The sequence below is a fragment of the Peromyscus californicus genome, unplaced genomic scaffold (assembly GCF_007827085.1).
Source record: "Peromyscus californicus insignis strain IS unplaced genomic scaffold, ASM782708v3 Scaffold_12__1_contigs__length_115047231, whole genome shotgun sequence".
In the NCBI taxonomy this organism is placed as follows: Eukaryota; Metazoa; Chordata; class Mammalia; order Rodentia; family Cricetidae; genus Peromyscus; species Peromyscus californicus.
Genome location: NW_026294413.1, coordinates 56,656,114 through 56,677,845, shown reverse-complemented (window position 1 = coordinate 56,677,845; position 21,732 = coordinate 56,656,114). Strand labels below are relative to the sequence as shown.

The 21,732-nt window shown below is 46.1% G+C and overlaps 1 non-coding gene across 1 annotated transcript; it reads left to right on the top strand.

The window, feature by feature from the left end:
* The first annotated feature begins 18,098 nt into the window (after window positions 1-18,098).
* LOC128108091 (small nucleolar RNA SNORA17) lies at window positions 18,099-18,217 on the top strand. The gene has a single exon (XR_008217307.1). It is a non-coding gene; the product is annotated as a small nucleolar RNA SNORA17 (small nucleolar RNA).
* The last annotated feature ends 3,515 nt before the right edge of the window (window positions 18,218-21,732 follow it).

The following is a 21,732-nucleotide window of genomic DNA, read 5'->3' as shown; positions in this document are numbered from 1 at the left end:
GACAAAGTCATGAAGGTAAAGCCATCACGAACTGGATTAGTGTCCTTTATAAAAGAAGCCCCAGAGAGCACCGTGGCCCTTCTGCCATCTGGGGACACAGTGGGGAGACGCCATCTGTGAACCAAAAAGTGCATCTTCACTGAGCCCTGAATCAGCCAGCACCTTGACCTTGGACTTTGCAGCCTGTACAAGTTTGAGAAATGAATGTCTGTGGTTTGTGACTATCTTGTTTATGACTACCTAACTCAAAACAAAATGAAACAAAAACATTTTTAGACAGTGTCTCATGCAGCCCACGCTAGCTTCAAACTTGCTATATAGCCTAGGATGACCTTGAACCCCTGATCCTCCTGCCTGTATCTTCCAAGTGCTGAGATTACTGACACGCACTCCCACACCTGCTTCGGGCACGCTAGATGAGCACTCTACCGTCTGAGCCGCAAGCCTGCCTCAAACACTTTGTCACACCATCTCTACAACTGTCTTCCTGTGTCCTCACTTGGTGTCCTCTGTGGACACATATCCCCAGTGTCTCTGTATGTTCTGATCACTTCTTCTGAGGTCCCCAGTCACACTAGACTAGGGCTCACCCCAACCGTCTGTGTACCTTAATCACCTCTCCAAACTCACCATCTCTATACACAGTCATATGCAGTTGTACTCTGTGGCCAGGGTTTGAACACAGGAATTTGGTGTTAACTCTGTTCAGTCCACAGCAGAATTAAGGCTTGGTCTTCTACTGCTTGACACCATGGGGGACCAAGATGAGGGGCAAAGTCAGCTCCCCTCTGAAGAAAAGACCCTCGCCAGTGTGCCGAGGCTCACAAGCAACAGGAAGAGGGACAGCTTCCAGGAAGCCTGCAGCTTCCAGGACACTGTTGCTCAGAATGTGCGAAGATGGCTCTTTTCCAAAATTAGAGTGTGCCACACTTCCACGTTGCTCTAAATAGAGCCTGTTAATGCTGCTGTCAGCTTTCTGGAGACTTCACTTTTGGCATACTTTAACCCATGGCTGAGCATCAGCATAGCTCCGAGGACAGTAGCCTGCATGAACTCTCTCTCTCTCTCTAGGCCAGTCAGAATCCCCCCGCCCCCACCCCCGCCACTGGCTTTGCTGGCGGAATATTCTTTCCTTGTCTCATTTTCAACGCTGGCCATTTACTCTCAAGAAGAGCAAGGTGGGGGGCTGGCAGGGCGAACAAGAAATTATTTCAAAGAAAGCCCGTTGCCATAGGAACCAGTTGTCAAATGCTTTTCTGTGCGGGAGGTGTCGAGAGTGGGACTGCAGGATTTGCTAAACGTTGCTTTGTCTTCAGTTTGTGACATGAGCAGTGACTGGTGATGGGGGAGGGGAGGCCAGCTCTCATCTGCGGGAAGTTCACCCTGAGAGTGAGCGGGCAGCTTCCAAGGGCTGCGCACTCAGGGGCTTGTGGGAGACACAGGGCACGCAGGATGAAAGGGCCGAGAGAAATCCCTTAGTCAACTCAGACACTGCTCCCAAGGCCCGCCTCCATTCTCAGCCCCACACTAGGCTGTTGCTATGCTCAAGTCAGCCGAGGTCTGCAGCTTTGGAGGGCCAGCAAGCTGACTGGGGGAGTGGGGCTAATACTCGGGAGATGAGAGACCACAGAAGCCAGCGTGCAGTGTTGGCTGTGCCCCATACAGAGGTTCTCTTTGGTGTGTGCGTGTATTCTAAATGGACGGACTCTGAGACCGTAGACGTTCATCAGGGAGGGCCTAGCACTTTACCGGGGACCAGGTTAGGATGGCAGATGTAGGGACTCATCCTTCCCATATCCCTTTGAGAAAGGACTGGTCCAGGGTTGGTAATAAAAATATAAGGGTAATATACTGGTAATAAAAATACAAAGAATGAAAAAAAGAAAAGGAAAACTGACCTGCTTTTGAATGGGGAAAGGGTGAGAGCAGACATTCCTTAAACAACAGGCAATGGTGAACCGACAGATAGTGTTCGGTGTCATCCATCATCGGGGAAACGAAGGGACCGGAGAGACGGCTCCACAGTTAAGAGCACACACTGCTCTTCCAGAGGACCCTTGTCCACTTCCCAGCACCCATGCTGGGCACCTCACAACCGCCGGTAACTCCAGCCCCAAGGGATCTGATGGCCTCTCCAAACTCCAAAAGCTCCTGCACTCACATGGGCACACAGTTAAAAATAAAAATAAATCTAAAAGAAACCACAATGAACCACTGCCTTACAGCTGTTAGGATAGCTATTGTCCAAAGGATAATGAGGATAAGAATGTGGAGGAAACGCATGGCCTGTTCTAACAGAACATTGTGGGTGGGAATGTCAATGTCTATGGCCATCATGGTAAACAGACTGGAGGGGCCTCAAAACATTAACAACAGAACCACCGTGCTGGGGACCTGGCTCACTGGCTGAGTACTTGCCCAGCATGCATAAGGTCTGGGTTCTACCCCTAATATCAAAATAAATAAGCACACAATCCTTCCAGCAGCCCCACTACTGAGTAATACTCAAAGGAAAGTGGTATGCCAAACAGGTCATACTGTTGTCCATGTTTACTGCACTGTTCTCCACACAGTCATGACATGGAAAGTGTCTAATTCAGTTAAGTGGGGTTGGAAGACCCACTCTAAACACAGGCTACACTGTGGCATGGGCTGGGGCCCCCCAATTAACAAAGAGGAGAAAGCGGGCTGAACAGTCATCTGTCTGCTTCCTCTGTGGAAACAATGTGACCAGCTGCTTCAGCCCCCACTGCCACGATGTCCCCTCCATGATGGACTATGTCCCCTCAAACTCTGTCCCAGTAAGAAAAGTAAGTCATGCACTAGCCCCACATCCTTTATGAACTGCTTCCGTGGAGCACGGGCCACCCTCCCCGGCCTTAGGATCCTAAGGGTCAAACATCAACATGCTCTCTAAATAGTTTCCCAGCATTAGAAACTATTCCATCCCATACCCACAGCCTCGCCCTCTCCCGCTTCAACCTCCACATCCTTACAGCCATGCTTTAGGCTGGCTATCCTGGGCTGACCGCATCGAACAACAGGGCAGACATAACGTGCCCACGTGTGTCCTCTGTGGACCCGGGTGTGGTAAAGTACCTAGCACAGAATAGGTGTGCCTCAGGAACAGAGCACTGTGTGAGTGAGCTGAGGACCAAACCGTTCAAGCTCCAGCATGAACAGTGCTGCAGCACCTGCAGAGATGGCATGTCAGAGAGAAGCAAGAGACCCCCAAATACCCAGAGAAACCTCAGCAGCCCCTCACCAGAATGCTCTCCTCAGATCCTTTGTACTTCCAAGCCAGCTTGATGGATATGGTCTACATACACACACACATACACACACACACACACACACACACACACACACACACACACACACACACACACAGAGGGAGAGAGAGAGAGAGAGAGAGAGAGAGAGAGAGAGAGAGAGAGAGCTCATTAAATAAACATGAAGTTTTGTCCTGCATAGTAAAAGCTTCATGGGCCCAATTTTTCGTTTCAGCTGATTTTTGCGTGGTTGAGGGGTGCTTAGAGATAGCATTAGAGCAGGCAGGAGGCAGAAGGAAGGAGGTTCTGAACTTCTCAGCAACATCCAACACCATTGTTTATCCAAGGCCACCAAAAGCTGGGAATGTAGCATCCTTCTTCTGAAATGTTCCCATGGAAACCATGTGTGTGCTACGCATACAGAAGGGCAGCTTCTAGCACCATCCGCCTGCCATGGCTCCTGAGACAATGTGGTACCCAAAGTCAGAGCCTGCAAATAAGGAAAGGGCAGGGACACAAAACAGCTGCTGCCTCACAGCCAGAAAATAACCCCTTCCTTCTCCCCGCACTCCATGAGCCTGCCACACCCCTTCCTGGGAAATGTGCCAGCCCCACTGTGACCCCGAGCAGAGACTTCCCTGGCCTCAGTGATGGCTGAGATAGACATCTACCTCGGAAGGTTACAAAGTTAATTTCACCCTGTCACGTCACAGGAGGAAATTAGACAGGGCTGAAGGCCCGGAAGGGATCTTCCACAGGAGTGACATTTTTGATGCATTTTGCTGTGTGGACACATGGTAAACAGGCTTGGATCGGGCGGAACACCTGCTGCTGCTGCTGCTTTCTTGGCCGGGGAGCCAATGGCCATCACTGCTGTTGCCCACCTATTGTCTACAGGTAGATTTGAAGGCAGGAGGCGGCACAGTCGCCAGCTGTGCTTCCACAGCTGGCCCTGTACCCACTCCTGCAGCACCTACCTGTCAGGGATGCAGTACCTCTCTGCGCCTGTTTCCCTATCTAATGGATGAAGGTGATAAAATCTGCTGCATAAGGTTCTTTCCATTTGAAGAAGAGATGATATATGGACAGTTTCTAGCAAGGGGCGAGAATAAATGCCCAGCCAGTCACAGGCTTTCTTCCTCTCCATTCACTGACTTCCAGCCAGTAGGGAGGCCTGATCGTTTTTCACTCTGAAGTGTCTCTCGTTGTACTCTTCCTCCCCACCCCATCTCTGCCTCTGCAGAAGGAACATGCTTAGGGACACATCAGAATCTCCTGGTAGGAGACAGGGGCGAAGGTTAAGTATCCCACTTTACTGGGGCCACATGGCCTCCTGTCTTCTGTTCCTTAGCCTGTCTCCTGCGGCATGTTGGCTTGTTATGCCTCTCTGTGCATCCAGAAGCCACAGTCAGGCCAGCCCTCGCTCGCTCAACCTCCAGACTGACATGTTCAATAGGGACTAGAATAGTCTCTGCGGCAGCCCCCCGTTCTAAGACCACCACCTTGTTTAGTCATATCTAGTGAGGTGTCCCTGGTCTCGTGAGCTCTGATGGAGATGGCACTAAAACAAGACCCTTCTTCAACAACTGGGATTCCCAGAGATGAGGCCATGGACCAGGAGCACCCAAGCCACCTTCTTAGTTCCTTATTCACCTCGTTGTGCTTGTTCCAAAGCCTTTGAGGAGACCACTCAGCATCCAAGGTTCAGACCTGTCCCTGTCCTGGAGGAGATTACTGCCAGTTCCTAGAAGACCCAGACTCCCATCTGAGCTGTGAAATGCCCACATCATCCATACGTGAAGGCAGGCTGGCAGAACCAAATTCAGGGCATCCTGCCAGTCATGCGGTCTGATGCAGAAATTCATCAAATTCTGAAGGTGTCCAGATTGTGGCATATGGAAGACCCAAGGCTTTCCCCGGAAAACGTAAGATACACACCTTGCTACAGACACAGCTGCGTCCTGGAGAGACAAGCACAGCTTCATTATCCTGGATCCTTTCCCAGAAAGTCAAAAGCCATCCTCTGCAACAGGGTTGAGTAGGATTCACCTGACTGAAGGTTACTCATGTTTTCACACTGCTTATCATCCACATCCTTTTTGCCAGTCTAAAAGGTAGCGGGAGGATCAGTCTTGTGTGAAAATCCTTGCAGGAAGTGGTTCAGGTAGTCACTCACTCATCTAATACAGATTTATGAGTGCCTCAGAGAAGTCCAACAGTGTGTGGAGTACTGGGCAGATGCAGGTAAATGGTTAATATGGACAAATAGCAAATAGCACAAGACATATGACACTATGACTCTGACTGCAACATGTGCTCCACAGGAGGGAGAGCTGTGCTGGGAGCTTTCTCTCAGCCAGAGTCGACCTCCTTGCTAAGCAATGTTGGGCTCTGGGTATGAAGCTTGAGCTTCCCAAGAGTGGAGACAAGGACAAGGATGTAGCAGGAAGATCCAGTATTTGCACAAGACCTGTGGTACATGACCTGAGGGACATGAAAAGCGGGGAGACCAGACAAGTCAATGTAAGTGGAGCAGAGTGATGGCAGTATGGAAACCAGATGGGGTGTTACTGCTCCGAAAGGAAGAGGTGACAGATTTGCATGATGAGGTTCCACTTTTTGTGAGTAGTTCAGGTCAGAGGAACATAGCCTTGACTAGATGATTGCTGTCTTGGTGGATGCTGGCCAGAGGGAAATGCAAACGAACTGGGGAGATACTTGGGAACTACCACTGACAGGACATGGGTAAGGTGGGTAAGGGCTGAGGGACAGGAGAGTGAAGGGCAGCCTCAAAGGCTCTCGCTTGTTCTGCTGGTGGTTAATGAGGACCAGGATTGGGTTAACGGCATGGCATTGGTTTGGAGCATTGTCCTAGTTTTCTCTTGTTGAAATCCTTGGACAAATGATTTAAAGGAGAAATTATTTTGACTCATGGCTTCCGTTCAAGGTCACCTGGCTTGTTTGTTTCCAGGCTTTGGTGAGGCAGAGAGCATCAGGCAGCAGTGGTAGAGTGGAGCTGTTCACATCACAGATGCAAGGGGCAGGAGACTGCAAGGGGAAGGCTCTAGGAACCAGACAACCTTAAAGGCATGGCCTCAGTGAGTCACTCCCTCCTAACAGACTGCAGTGAATGAAAGAAAATGGCCCCCATAGGCTCATAGGGAAGGGCACTATTAGAAGGTTTGGCCTTGTTGAAGTAGGTGTGGCCTTGTTGGAGGAAGTGTGTCACTGAGAACCAGCTTTGAGGTCTCAGATGCTCAAGCCATGCCCAGTGTTTCACTCTCTCTTTCTGCTGCCTGCTGATCCAGATGTAGAACTCTCAGGTACCTCTGCAACACTGTGTCTGCCTGCATGCTACCATGCTTCCTGTCATGCTAATAATGGACTAAACCTCTGAAACTGTAAGCCAGCCCCAATTAAATATTTTCCTTTGTAAGAGTTGCCGTGGTCATGGTGTCTCTTCACAGCAATAGAAACCCTGACTAAGACAGAAGGTAAGGTGTGAAGAGACATCATGGCTACAGCAACTCTTATAAAGGAAAACATTTCATTGGAATGGTTCACTTACAGTTCAGAGGTTCAGTCCATTATCATCATGGTGGGACATGGTGGCTGCAGGGTGACATGGTACTGGAGATGTAGCTGAGAGTCCTACATTTTTCAGGCAACAGAAAGGTCTGAGACATTGGGCAGTATCTTGAGCATAGATGAAACCTCAAAGCCTGCTTCTAGAGAGACACACATCTTTCAACAAGACCACACCTACTCCACAAGGCCATACCTCTGAATAGTCCACTCCCTTTGGGGGTCATTTTCTTCCAAACCACCACACCTTCCAAGAGCCCATTTTGCTCTGAACTTATCAATGGATTACCTTATGAAGTTAACTCTTCATGATCCAACCACCTGTAGTAGCACCATCACTGGGGAGCTACGCCTTCAGCATGAGCTGTTTTGGGAATAGTTTATATAGAAGCTGTAATAGACATGTCAACTCTGAGGAAAGGCCCTACGGTCTAAAAGATGTAACCGGTGGGGCATGAAGGACTCCTGCAGGACAGAACCAGAAGAGCCAATGGCATAAGTCAGTCCCCAGAAGTCAGAGGGCAAGAGGAAATGGGTATTTCAGCTCCAGCACAGAGTAAATCCACTCTTCCCCTGCCTCTGTGTCTATTCAGGTCCCTCAGCTTATTGGATGATGGCCCTCCACAGGTGACATGAATCTTGTCTACTGACTCAAATGCTAACCTATTCCAGAGAGACCTTCACAGATGCTCCCAGAAATAATGTCTGACCAGTTACCTGGGTGTCTTACAGCCCAGTCAGATCTATACATAAAATAAACCATCATCACACATGCCATTTGCTATGACATTTTCTAGTTGTCACCCATGATTCCTCTTTCTTCACATTCCATATCTAGTCTTCCAGTAGCCTGTCTTCTCTATCTGTGCAGAATCTGGCAATCTCCTACTCCCTTTACTGAGGCTCATCAATCTCAGTAGCATCACCTTTCACATATATTGTTGCAGTATCCATCTAGGCAGTCTCTTTCCTGCTTCTACCTCTGCTCAATGTTTATTCCCATTAGCATAGTCAAGAAAGCCTTTCATACCACCATCATACTCCTCTGATCTGGGGCTCCCACATCATCCAGAGACCAAAATGCCTGGGAATTGCTGACAGAGCCTTTGGGACCACTGCTTCCTCCCCATCCTCTCTCTGTCCTTCATGTTCCCTGGGGGCTTGTGATAGTCTTGTTTGCCAACTTGACTGAATTAAGAAATATCTACAACTATGGACATTTGCCTCTGTATGACTATAGGGGTGTTTCTAGAGAACTGACACATGGGACAGTAACTGGAAGAAAAGCCCCCTTCCCAATTGTGAGTGGCATCCCTCAGCAGGCTGGCATCCTGAAGAAGTGGGAGGAAGGCAGTGTCCACATAGAGCCTGCAAGCCCATCTTCTGAGTGAGCACACGGATGACTGCTGTAGTCAACACTGGCGTCCTGTTTCTTCGGCATTTCTACATGGAGTCATAGCACCAGCTCTCTAGGAATTTCAAGGAATTCAGAATTGGATAGGGACTGCTGATGCCATAAAACAATCTAATAAATCACCTTTTACATCATATGCATATACTCTGTTGGATCTGAAGGACCCTGACTGGTCCAGCACCTTTGCATTGGCTGCTCCCTGTCTGTCTCTCCCCAAAGGTCCACATCTCATTCCTGAATGCAGTGCCTTAGACTGCTCAACCATCCTATTTTGCAAAGGTTAAGTCCTAGTGTTTCACCCCATCAGGAACCAGGGATGCTTCATGTGCCAGCAGGACACTGTAACTACAGAAACAGGGTCACTTCTACAAATCTGTTTCATGTTAGATTTCCCCCACAAGGAGACTATATTAGTTCCCTTTCTTGTTGCTGTGACAAAAACTTTAAAAGAGGGATATTTTGGTTTACTATTTCAAGATTTATTTTAATTATTTTTTATAGATTTATTTTTACTCATGTATGTGTGCACATAAATGCATAAAGGCCAGAGGTGTCAGATCCCCCCGGAGCTAGAGCTACAGGCAGCTGTGAGCTGCTAAATGTAGATGCTGGGAACTGAACTTGGTGTTGGTGGAGTTTTCCTTTGTCCTGGCAGTCACTCCCAAATAACCACAAGAGACTTAATGTAAAGTATAAATGCTCGGCCAATAGCTCAGGCGTATTACTAAATAGCTCTTACAACTTGAATTAACCCAAATTTCTTACCTAACACCAAATTCGCCAGTGGCTTGGTACCTTTTCTCAGTACAATATGCCCATCTTGCTTCTCTCTGCATCTGCTAACGACTCCTCTGACTCTGCCCTTCTTCCTCCCAACATTCCGTCTGGCTTTCCAGCCTAACTTTATCCTGTTCAGCTATTGGCCAGTCAGCTTCTTTATTAAACCAATCACAAAACAAATCTTCACAGTATACAAGAGGATTATTCCATAGCATTTCCCCCTTTTTGTCTAATTAAAAAGGTTTTAACTTTAACATAGTTAAGATTATATACAACAAAAACAATTATTAAATAAGAATTATAGTTACAATATCCAGTCCATTTGTATTCGAAAAAATTAGAGAAAATATTTTATTATTTATCATTGTGAGTCTAAAGTTTTATACTTACCTTTTATCAAAACTAAGGAAAACTTTAACTATGACTATCTAGTCTTCCACTCCATCAAAGACCCTAGAAGGGTGAAATGTTACCTAATGATAGGGACATCTGGCTGCCTGGACAGACACCCTAGGTTCTTCTGTAATGTTGGGGCATCCATTCCTGGTCTACAGGTCTAGAACATCTGACAGGCGTTTTTGAGAAGCAGAAAATTTTGAAGGACTGTTCTACCTTATCTTGGCAAAGTTTAGCAGTCACTTTTTTTTTGTATCTGCTGGACCAGTTTGGACAGTAGCTGTCAGCAATTGAGGCAAGGGTAGTTTCTTTGCCTACATGGCTAGCTTTTCCAGAAAGATGCCCATCATTTTCATTGAAGTAGCTCAGTGCTGCCAGGTGCAGATGTGTCTCACTGTCATGAAAAGCCTTAGGTTATAAAACATATTAAATGCCATATTCTGTAGATCTTTGAAGTGTTTGAAGACCATCTATCCAGCTAAATATATCTGTGTATGACCTTGAAAACATAACTAACATGACTATAAGTTTGATTATTATAGATGACTAATTATTGACTATCTTTCTTAATTATTCATTACATTTTTAAATGAGCTGCATAAGCACAATATCCCAAACAAGAGTAGAAATATACATACAGTATAATGGAAATAACTTTAAATTTGTATCAATAAACTAAAATCTATATCAATGTAAAATATTTTAAGATTTTTTTAATATTTTAAGATTAATAGCTCTTTTTTGGATTAGATTCAATAATCTACCCTTTTATCCTATCATTTCTATATCTTATTCCCCTTTTCCTTTAGAATGAGATCCTTGAATTTAACTCCTTTGTTTAGCTTTTTTTTTTACTATGACCAATAACAATTTGTAATCAATCCTCCTTAAATGATGACAAACATTCATAACCAATTCTTTGGGAACTATTTCCTGTTGTTTGGGAGCACTTGTAATCTTTGGAACCTGAGAAAATTTAGGATATTGGTTTAGTCTGTGAGGCTGGACCATCTCAGTCAGCAGCCTTGAAATTGTTTTGGATGCTGGATCACCTGGGGCATCCATTTTTATTGGTGTCTGGTTCCTTTGCTCTGAAAATGCATAAACTTTTGAAGGTAACATACATATTTGTATTAACACAAGATTATTATTTTTGTTAAGTGTTTGAGCAGGTAAACTATACATCATGTGTCTTGTAGTTCTTTTATGTTAATTTTTTTATGTCTGTAGTCATGATTTCAGGGGTCTTCCCTGATCAAACCTGATTTTCTTTAATCTAGAATGAATCCACAGCTTCTCATTTCCTGTAGAAATAAAAGCATAACCTCTCCCCCAAAGTAACATATCTTTTGACTTAAATTTTGAAGTCAAGATATTTTTAAAACATATAGGTTGGTTGAATCTAGCAATTTTCATAATTCATTGTCTCTTAGCAGTGAAAAAATCAAAGACAACACAATAACATACAAGATCCAGACTTTGTAATTTTCATCTTTATGTAGTTTATTTCTTTTATATCACATTAATTCCTTTTTAAGAAATTTGTTTTATTGCCTTAAAACTACATTTTTAATCTATGACTGTATATACTCTTTGTCTTCTCTCTCCCAAGCCTATGTATATTTTTAAACACACTGTAACCTGCTAAGAGTTTTTGTGTTGTTGTTGTGTTTTTCCCCCCTGTCTGGATCTGTTTTACCAAGCATCTGTGTTGTTTTTTGATCAAATGAGCTGAATCTTTAACTGCTATGTCAGCTACCAGCATTGCTCAGCTTAGCACAGGCCATAGCGCATGGCAGTGTGCAGTTGGCTCCCTCACAAAGGAAGCAGCCAGGAGATGTGTCCCTGTACCTCGGCTAGCCTGAGAGACACACGACTAGGAAACCACTCTTGGCCCTGTTTCTCTGTATCTAGAATCCTTTCCCAAGCTCTCTCAGGTTTTATGTGGATGTAGTTTCCCCATGTTGGGCTCCATTTGTAGGTGGAGTTTTTCTTTTTTTTATGTCCGGCAGTCACTCCCAAATAACAACAAGAGACTTAATATAAATTATAAATGCTTGGCCAACAGCTCAAGCTTATTACTAAATAGCTCTAACAACTTAAATTAACCCATATTTCTTATCTACACTTTGCCACATGACTCAGTACCTTTTCTCAATAAGGCATGCCCATCTTGCTTCCTCTGTCTCTGTTGGTGACTCCCAACTCTACCCTTCTTCTTCCCAACCTTTCTCAATTTGGCTTTCCCACCTAACTTTATCTTGTTCAGCTATTGGCCAGTCAGCTTCTTCATTTGACCAACCACAGCAACAAATCTTCATAGTGTACAAAAGGAATATTCCACAGCAACTTGGGTCCTCTGCAAGAGCAGTACATGCTCATGATCACTGAGTCATTTCTCCAGCACCTTGGCTCAAAAATTAAACAGGGACACACTGGAGGGAGGGCATGGCAGCAAGAGCATGAGACAACTGGTCACATTTTGTAATCATCAGCAAATAGGACAGGAAGTGAGCTCCAGCTATAAAACACGCAGGCCCCCACCAGTGCCCCACTTCCTGTAGTGAGGTTCCACAACCTTCCAAAACCAGCCAAGGACCAAGTGTCCAAGCACACGAGTCTATAGGGGATACTGCACATTCAAACCAGAGACCATGAGGCAAAGGATGTTTTTTAAGTGGTTTATTGTAAAGTACTTCCAGGGAAACTAGTCAGGAAGCAAAGACCTGGTCCTAGGAAGGAAAGCAGAGCAAACGAAGGTCTGCAGGTTCCTGCCACCACTGTGGGATGTGGACCTGTCCCTTTCCAGCCTATATTTCAGGTCTTGTTCGACTGAACTTCGTTGAACCTGCAGCTCTCATCACCTGGTAGCACTGGCTTATTAAGTTGCTTGTATCTCTCTCCTCAGCTAGATTAGCTCTTGAAGGGCAAGGGAGGGGAGAAGAGAGCAAAGGAGGAGGAAGAAACCACAGAGTTGGCAGAAAATCCAGGGGTCAATGTCCAGTCCAAGACAGCTCAGGGACCCAATCCAGCCTGCTGCCCATCTTGTCCATCCCATGCGCTAAGGATGCTTCCCACGTTTCTTTCTTTCTTTCTCTTTCTTTCTTTCTCTTTCTTTCTTAAAGATTTATTTATTCATTATGTATACAGTGTTCTGCCTGCATGTATCCCTTCAGGCCAGAAGAGGGCGCCAGATCTCATTACAGATGGTTGTGAGCCACCATGTGGTTGCTGGGAACTGAACTCAGAACCTCTGGAAGAACAGCCAGTGCTCTTAACCTCTGAGCCATCTCTCCAGCCCCACTTTCCACATTTCTGAATTGCTAAAACACAATCAAAATAACATTCTGTGGTCTGTGGAAATTTTATGAAATTTGGCTTTTGATGTCCATAAGCAAAGCTTTGTTTGCTTATTTTGTGGGGCTAAATACATAACTTGGAATCTTATCTTATGCCGGGTAAGTGCCCTACCACTGAGCTATACTCCAGTACCTTATAAATAAAGTTTTATTGGACCAGGGCCGCTTGGTGTAGATGTGTTGTCCACAGTAGAGTTTGCTGGAGTGGCAGAGCTGAATTGTTGCTATAGAGACCAGAACCCACCTGGACTGCAGTATTAGTACTGTCAGGAGACTCAACACGGTTACATTTGCAGCATTAAGCAGGCCAGATGTAAGGGCCCCAGTAATGATGGGAAGCATGAACGGGTAATGAAGGACCACAGATTTATTAAAGAAAACACACACACACACACACACACACACACACACACACACACACACACACTCTTACAGTACCACATTCTGTCCTTGGAGGTCTCAGTTGGAAGAAAGCTTGGTGGGAGAGGGTTATATTATCAACAATGGATTTCACTGTGGAGTATAAACTAAACTTAGCCATTCTCTAGCCACACCCCATGGTCAACCCATGGCCATTGGAGGATGGCCCTGCTGCTTTCCCTCAAGACCAGAGGAACTAAGCACTCTCAACTCCTCACACCATGCAGATCATGGTGTCTTTTTGTCTTGATTCCCCTCCCTAGATTCTCCTGTAGCTCCAGGGGCAGGTTTGGCTCAGAAATTAGGTCAGTTACTGGGATATCTACATCTGCCAAGCACCACACAAGGTGGTATAAATTCCTTATGGAATTTCAGAAGCAGATAAAGGATGTCTTGTGGAAACCCAAAATTGTCTTGCAAGATGCTGATCTTCTGCTCCCCACATTCTGCCTCTCAGCACAATGGTCTAGGGCATATTCCAGATTGCAGCCTTCAGGAAGGGCCACACTGCCATATTTCTGGAAATTGCCCACCTGGGTAAGAGTTCAATACATCACACTCGCTGTTTTAAAATATGTTGACTTGGGCTAGGATATAACTCAGTGGTAGAGTACTGCATAGCACACAAGGCCCTGAGTTTGAGTCCCAGCACCATATAAAACAGGCATGGCATTACATGCATGTAATCCCAGCACTTGAAGGTGGAAGCAGAAGGATCAGAAGTTCAAAGTCATCCTCTGCTACACCACAAGTTTGAGGCTAACCTTGGCTATATAAGATTAAAAAAAAAAAAAAAAGAGCTGACCAACAGATGGGGATCTGGCTGCTACTTGCAGTCCCCAGCAGGAATGTGTACCTCACTGCCATGCAGAGCCATACAAAGTAGCCATGAGGTAAATCAGGAGGCAGGAGAGAGACATGGAGAGGCAGACAGACAGGCATGGGCCCTGCTGCTTAGGCATGCTTGGTACTTACTTGTGAGTGGCAGGCTGGGAGAATAGCAGCCTCAGGTGTAAGAGTCCCGTAAAGGAAAAGGCAGGTGTGGCTGGCGCATATGTGAAGGGCACTCTCCTAAGGGAGTTCTTCATTATCTGATGGCAGCTGGCCAGCACACGGAGGGCATCAAGGACCCAAGCAAGTTGTCAAACATGCCAGGCCTTCCATAACTGCCTATTTCCAGAGCCCCACCAGGAGAGACTGGGGAGCCCCCAGACTCCAGCTCCACCTGGGACCAAGCTAGATTCAGTGAATCTCTGCTTCCATTTCCTGACTGTATGGACGTAGACATGTTAAAGGCCTTCATGACACAAGCCAGGGGTGGCGGCCCAAGCCTGTAACACCAGGAGGCTGAGGCAGGAGGCTGGGGAGTTTAAGGAGAACCTGGGCCACACAGCAAGATCTGTGGGAGGACGAAATGGTCAGCAGGTAAGGGCAGCTGCCACTGGGGCTGATCACCTGGGTTTGGGTCCCAGAACCCACATGGTGGAAGGATGGTACTGACTCCCAAAAGTTGTTCTCTGGTCTCCACAAGCACTCACAACTCCCACCCCCACACAAAATAAACGAACAATTAAGTAAATGTTTAATAAAGAAAAAGAAAACAAAAAGGTGGTTAGGGTACTTACCAGCTTCACCAGTCTTCAGCAAACAGGCCAATTCTGCCACCACAAGACGCTTAGGGCTGAGTTAGGAGTGGCCGGAGCTCATGTCTCACTCGCCCACCTCAGAGTGTGTAAGCTGGAACAATTTATCTCCACACTTTTTATTTCTCAAGTAATAATCGTAAACAGTACCTATCCCACCCACTGGAGAGTGGCCCTTGCCAAGATCACGTGAGGGGCTGGGAAGGCATTCAGGTTCCGTGTGGAAATAAGTGTGGTAGATGCCTCCACTTCTAGAAGTTTCTCCCAGTCTAATCTGCCTCCCTTTATCTCAAGGAGGCATTAGCACGTTCACAGGCTTGGAATAAGGGACTTAATGAATCTTATCTGACTTTTGAGGGACCAGAAGCCCCAGCTGTCACCTGGGCTACACGTTTTATGAAGAGTGGCAGATGGCAAACGTGTGCAGGAGCAGATGTGAGACATCGTGTGTCACTAGGGAGCCCCAGATGGAAGCCACCGCAGGGACCATGGCACACCTCTCAGAATGGCTGACATCCAAGAATTGGACGGTCACAAATGAGGAGGGAGCAGCAGGAGCCTCCCATTCACTGCTGGCCAGGGATGAAGAATGGCCAGAAGACAGCTTGGCAGTCCTGTGAAATATTGAATAGAGCCTGACCACATGACTTGGGGGTTGCCCTCAGATACATTTGCTGGAAACCTATGTCCACACAAAAAGCTACATACAGATATTTACAGAGGTTTGTAATCCACAAAAGTGGGAAGCGGATGGATAAACCCCACATCGTGCATGTCCTATGACAGGACATTCCAGAAAGGCACAATAATGGAGCAACAATTATTATCATTGCTTGGCAGGGCCTTGAGGTAGGGAGGTCGCCATGCCAAGAGCACTGAGGGGGATTTTCAGAGCAGTGAAATAAGTCTGTATGATGCTGTAATGGTGACATTTGTCAAGATCCAGGGAACTTGCATAACGCAGCATGAATCTAATGTAAACTCTGAACCTCAAATAATAGTGTGTTGATATTGACCCATAAAAGGAAAACAAGGTATATTAAGGCAAGATGTTAGTGAAAGGCTAGGCACAGGGACATTCGCCCAGACACCCAATCTCCGAGGAGTCGGGAAGATCGGTGGCACTCAGGAGTTCACGTCCAGCCTTGGAAGCACAGTGAGATTCTGTTGTGTTAACAACAACAACAAAAAAGTCTGGCAAGATGGTTCAGCAGGTAAAGGTGCTTGCCACCATGCTTGATGACCTCAGTTTGATCTCTAGAACCCACAAACAAGAGGATTCATTCTCATTGTGTGTGTGTGTGTGTGTGTGTGTGTGTGTGTGTGTGTGTGTGTGTGTGTGCGTGTGTGCGCGCGCGCACGCGCGCACTCATGCCATGGCACACACGGGGTGGTCAGGTCTCTCCTACCGTGGGTACTAGGGATTGAACTTGGGTCCAGCAAGGTTTGCCGGCTGAGCATCTCCCGGGGCTGCCTTGCAGGCGTTTACAGGGTGAGTTGGTGTTTTCCTTTGGAGCTCTGCACATTGTGTCTTTGCTTTACACTCTGGCATCCGGACTCTGGTGTGTCCTGGAGAGGCTCTCTGGTGAGATCTGGGTTCTAAACGCCTGTGTTTGGGCATCCACTCTGTCTAGTTTGGAAAGTTACCTGCTCTAACTTTCCTGAACAGATTCTGATCTCAGGCACAGTTCCTGTCAGCCTGTTTCTTTCTTTGATCTCTTTACGACATCTCAATTTCTTTTCTGAATCGACACTTGAACTCCGTATTTCCTCAACTTTGTCTTCTGCTCCTGATATTCTTTCTTCTGCTTGGTTCAGTGTGTTGGACAGGTTTCCTACCGTGTGTGAGTTTGCTTGTTTTTTGGTTGTTTTGTTTTAGCTTGGGCTTTATTATTATTATTATTATTATTATTATTATTATTATTATTATTATTTTTAGTTTTTCATTTCCAACATTTCTCTTTTGTTTTCAAAATCACAAGTGCCTTGTTGGAGTTTCCTGCCACGCTGTTGACATTTGCACCCATGCTGGTGACATTCTCATCCATTTGGTTGGCATTTTCCTGTGTGGCTGACCATCTTCGCTGGGTCCTCGATTACACCCATCTGTTGCTGTATCCTCTGGAGTCACTGGTCAGTTTTACTAAACTTCTGAGTCCTTCTGTACCTTGCCTACCTTGGAGCCTCCAAATTCAGTGGCTGGGGAGTTAGGCTCTTTTTTTTTTTTTCCTTTTTTCCTGGAACTTGTTCTGTAGACCAGAATGGCCTCTGATTCAGCGATCCGCCTGCCTCTGCCAAATGCTGGAATTAAAGGCATGCACCACCACCACCATCCGGTGAGGGAGGCTCTTGTAAAGGGTCATGCTGCCTGGCTCTCCCATGTTTCAGTGCTGGGCTCTGTGCATTTGTTAGTGGGACCTCTCCTCCAGGTTTTTTTGGGGGAAGGTTCTTCCTGTGAGCTGTCTAGTCTAAAGGGCTCAATCCCCAAGCCTGCTCAGCGAGAAGAAAGCAGACTACTGTAGCAGCAACAACCAAACGCCTACAACACACACAAGTGACTGGAAGTCGGTTAAAGCCACACCCATGCTAACGCTGACCTAAGCCAGGAAATGTCCAAACTAACGTGGAATGTGAAATTTTAGAAATTTAGAAATAGCCAAGTTAGACATTTAGAATAAATGTGAAGACAGTAAGTGAGAAGAAAAGACACGGAAGGAAGTGGGGACAACAGGAGAATCAAGTTAAAGGAGGAAAAGGAGGAAAGGAGTAGAGAAGAATGTGATGGAGAGGAAAAAGAGCAAGCGATTAGAAAAAGTAAAAAAGAAAACACCCGCAAAAGATTTCCCAGCAATTAGAAAGTTTAAAAAACAAAATTGCATTGATATAAGGGGAGTAAAAAATAAAAATGCCAAGGCTTTTTTTTTAATTATTATTAAACCTAGTAAGGTAAGTCAAAACAGCAGGAAAAGTAGAGTAAAAAGGAGGGCCATTAGGGTGGCTCAGCAGGGAGGGGGGCTTGCCACTAAGCCTGATGATCTCAGTTCAATCCTTGGGACCCACCGGATAGAAGTGGAGCTTGTCTTCTCCAGGTAGTCCTCTGACCTCCACACTTGTGCAGCGACACACACACACACACACACACACACACACACACACACACACACACACACCACAGGTAAACAAACTTCTGAAAAGGGGAGACACAAAGGACAAACTGTTAGAACAAAGCACTGCCCTTAGCGGCACTGCAGGTGTGGCTGCTGTGTGTCGGTGGGTGGCAGGGCGGAGAGCCCTGTGTGCCTCAGTGTCCTGCCCTGTGAACACCTGAATGATCAGTAGCTTGACACTCCCTGAAGCCTGGCTGTGGGATCACCCCTCTTAGCTGTTGGCTGGCCTAAGCCATTTGAAGGCCTCCACATATTTTGTAGATTAGGCTGGCCTCGAACTCAGGGACTCACCTTCCTCTGCCTCCTAAAGGTGCAAGCCACCACCACCCAGCTGAGCCTTGCACATACTCAACAGGAGGTAGAAGAGAAGGCATCAGGAAGAGGTGTGACTGAGGCTGCTCATACTGTGGCCTTTGAATGGCCTGCCATAGCCCTAGTGAGATCCAGAAGCCAGAAGAACAAGGACCAGCTTGTGCCCCGTGGCTGGTCTGGGCAGCTGCAGATACAATCCTGGGCCTTGGGTATCACAGGTATGGCTACTGTTACCTGCTGAACCATTCACACAGGCTTCCTCCCTTGGAGGCCCAGGCTCTGAGCTGTACCACACTTCTCATCCTAGCAGCCCAGATCCTAAATGTGAACCACAGTTGAGTTAGCTTGGGTTTGACTGTTCTGTCCAAGAGGAGTGTAATGAGGCCCCAATGACCTACAGAATGTGTATTAGTTAGGTACCGAGGGATTGAAGGGCCCAACAGCACGTGGTCTTAGAAGCGGTAACTGTGTAAGAGGGAGAAACTGGCTGCAGATGCTGCAGCAAGGGAGCCAAATAAACTTGTTTATTTGAAAAATAATGGAGGAGGTAGGAAAAAAAATGCCCAATAACAAGAAAAATGCAGAAGGCCTGGATAGATGGCTCAGTAGTTAAGACCATTTGCTGCTCTTCCAGAGGACTTGGGATTGATTCCTAACACCAACACGGCAGCCCACAACTGTCTGTAACTCCAGTTCCAGGGAATCTGACCTCCACAATCAACAGGCATGGGTGTGGTACACAGACATACATGCAAGCAAAACATTCATACACATAAAATAAAAAGGATCTTTTTAATTTGAAAAAGGAGGAAAATGCATTAACAAAATTAAGCTGTAATAGGGCATAAAGAATAAAAACATGAAAGCTTTTCATTGTTTTTAACACAATAAAGTGAGACTACTACTAGATGTAGTAAAAGTAAAATGGGAGAAGAGGAAGAAGAGAGTGAGGAGTACCAGCTGAACTGCGCGTCTGTATGTCCTTCCTATAATCCATGCTTCTACTGAGGCTCTACCCAGCAGCTGTCTGATGGCTCCAGGAGCTGTCACCTCTTAATGGCTTCTCTTCTTTGTATACTGGGGGCCTCTGCTGGCCACACTTAGCTTTGCAGTGTGTGAGCTGCGCAGGCCGCCTGTGCTCCCAGACTCCCTGGATTGCAGCCCCTGGGGTGGCTAATGTTCTAGCTGTGGGGGGGGGGGGGGGGGTCTCCCAAGTACACTGCGGAGGGAGAGCAACCACTGTGCTGAGGTATGTTCAAGCAGAGACCCTGTCCTCACAGTTTATAATCTCCCAGGGGCGAGATCAGCGGTGGTATAGAGTATATTACATTGCACAAGGGGAGCTCCAGAGCTTGACCCACCCGCTAATCTCTGGCAAAACTGTCAAACTCCAGAGTTTTCTCAGCCGAAGACCACCGTTTGATGAGCTCTTCTTTGTGCCTCCTGCCCCAGGCTTTCTGCCTCACTTCTTTTCAGTGTGTTACACCACTCTTGTTTTTTATGCATTTTCCATATTTTCCCCAGCACTTCCCTGCTATTATTACTACCTATGATGATTTCCAAAGCTCTTTCTTGTCCTCCCTTTGAATGGAGTCTAATTTTAATCTGTATGCATGTGTGTGTATGCATGTGCATGTGTGGGTATGTATCTATGTGCCACAGTGCATCATAGAGGTCAGAGAACAGCCGCAGGGGTGGGTTCACACCTTCTACATTGTATGAGACACAATGCTTGCTTGTTGCTGACTAGCTGGCCTTCACATTTCCAGGGATTCTCTTGTCGCTGCCTCCCATCTTGCTTTGGATTTTGGAAGTGCGCTATGGTACCCTGCTTTATGTGTGTGCTGGGGGCCTAAACTCAAGTCTTCAGCTTGCACCTCCCCCAGCTAGAAGAGCATTTGTTCTTTCTCTGGCTGACTCCTCCCCTTACCCAGCTTCCACAGAGATGGCTCTGTGATACTGGACATCGCACCTATGAAAATCTTGCTCTAGGGGAGCTGTTGGTTTGGCTCCTTGTCCATGGACAGAGGTCTAACCTGACAGAGTCTATCTGATGCTTTCTGTGATGAATCAATTTACTTCCCCCTCAATGTAACTCAAAGGAAGGCCTTTCCCCAAACAACCCCACCAGCAGGAGGAGCTAACTCCTGTCTGGATAAGAAGCAAGCACATCAGTTTTATTCTTTCTTACTGGACTGCTGGTGGCTCAGTAGGTTCTCTTGGATGTTTACTGCAGCAGCAAACAACAGTCTGCCTCATTTCAATCTGTTTGTACCTTTCCTCAGGATCGCCCTGGCTTTGCACCTCAGTCAGCTTTGTTGTTTCCTACACCATGCATTCCAGGCTATACACATGCACTGGCAACTGCTCTGCCTTAAGCTGAGGTCTTGATAGGTAACAACTGTTGTGACTTTATTTCTAAGTAATTCAGTTGTCTTTTTTTGGTGTGTGTGTGGGGGAGTTCAAGTCAGGGTTTCTCTGTGTGAAACAGTCCTGGAACTTACTCTGTAGACCCTGCAGGTCTCGAACTCACAGCCTCCTGCCTCTGCCTCCCGAGTGCTGGAATTAAAGGTATGCGCCACCACCACCCAGCTAGTAATTCAGTTTTAAGGCTTTCTTCCTGTCAATTGGAAGAAGCTTAATGTGATATCCATTTGTTGTTTTATATACTTGTCACTTTAAATAACTCAAAATTATACATTCAACAATAAAAAAATCAAGCAAATATCGCATTCATGTGACTAAATATAAAAACTTCATGTTTATCTCCAACTCTTTTTCCAGGAAGTTATCACTACAAACACTGATAGGTTTATTCATAAATTACTCTGATATTTTCATTATTATTATTATTATTACTCTTGTCATTTTGTGTGATCATCCTGCATTTTTGGAATTCAGATTTCCTTTGTTATCTGGTATCAATTTCTTTTAAAAAGATTTATTTTTATTTGTGTGTGTGTGTGTGTGTGTGTGTGTGTGTGTGTGTGCACGTGCCCTCATGTGGAGGGGTGCCTGAGGCCAGAAGAGGTCATCAAATCCCCTGGAACTGGAGTTACAGATGATAGTCACCACGTGGGTACTGGGAATATAATCCTGGTCCTCTGGAAGAGCAACCTGTGCTCCTAACCACTGAGCGATCTCTACAGTCCCCAAATATATAGCTTTTTATATAACTTCTAAAAAAAAAAATCTTTAGCAGGCTTGGTAACACACAGCTTTAATCCAAGCATTTAGGAGGCAGAGGCAGGCAGATCTCTGTGAGCTCAAGGCCAGCCTGGTCTACAAAGTGAGTTCTAGAACAGGAGAAACCCTGTCTTGAAAAACAAACAACAACAACAAAAATCTTATAATTTTCACCTGAATTCGATTTCTGCCTGGTAT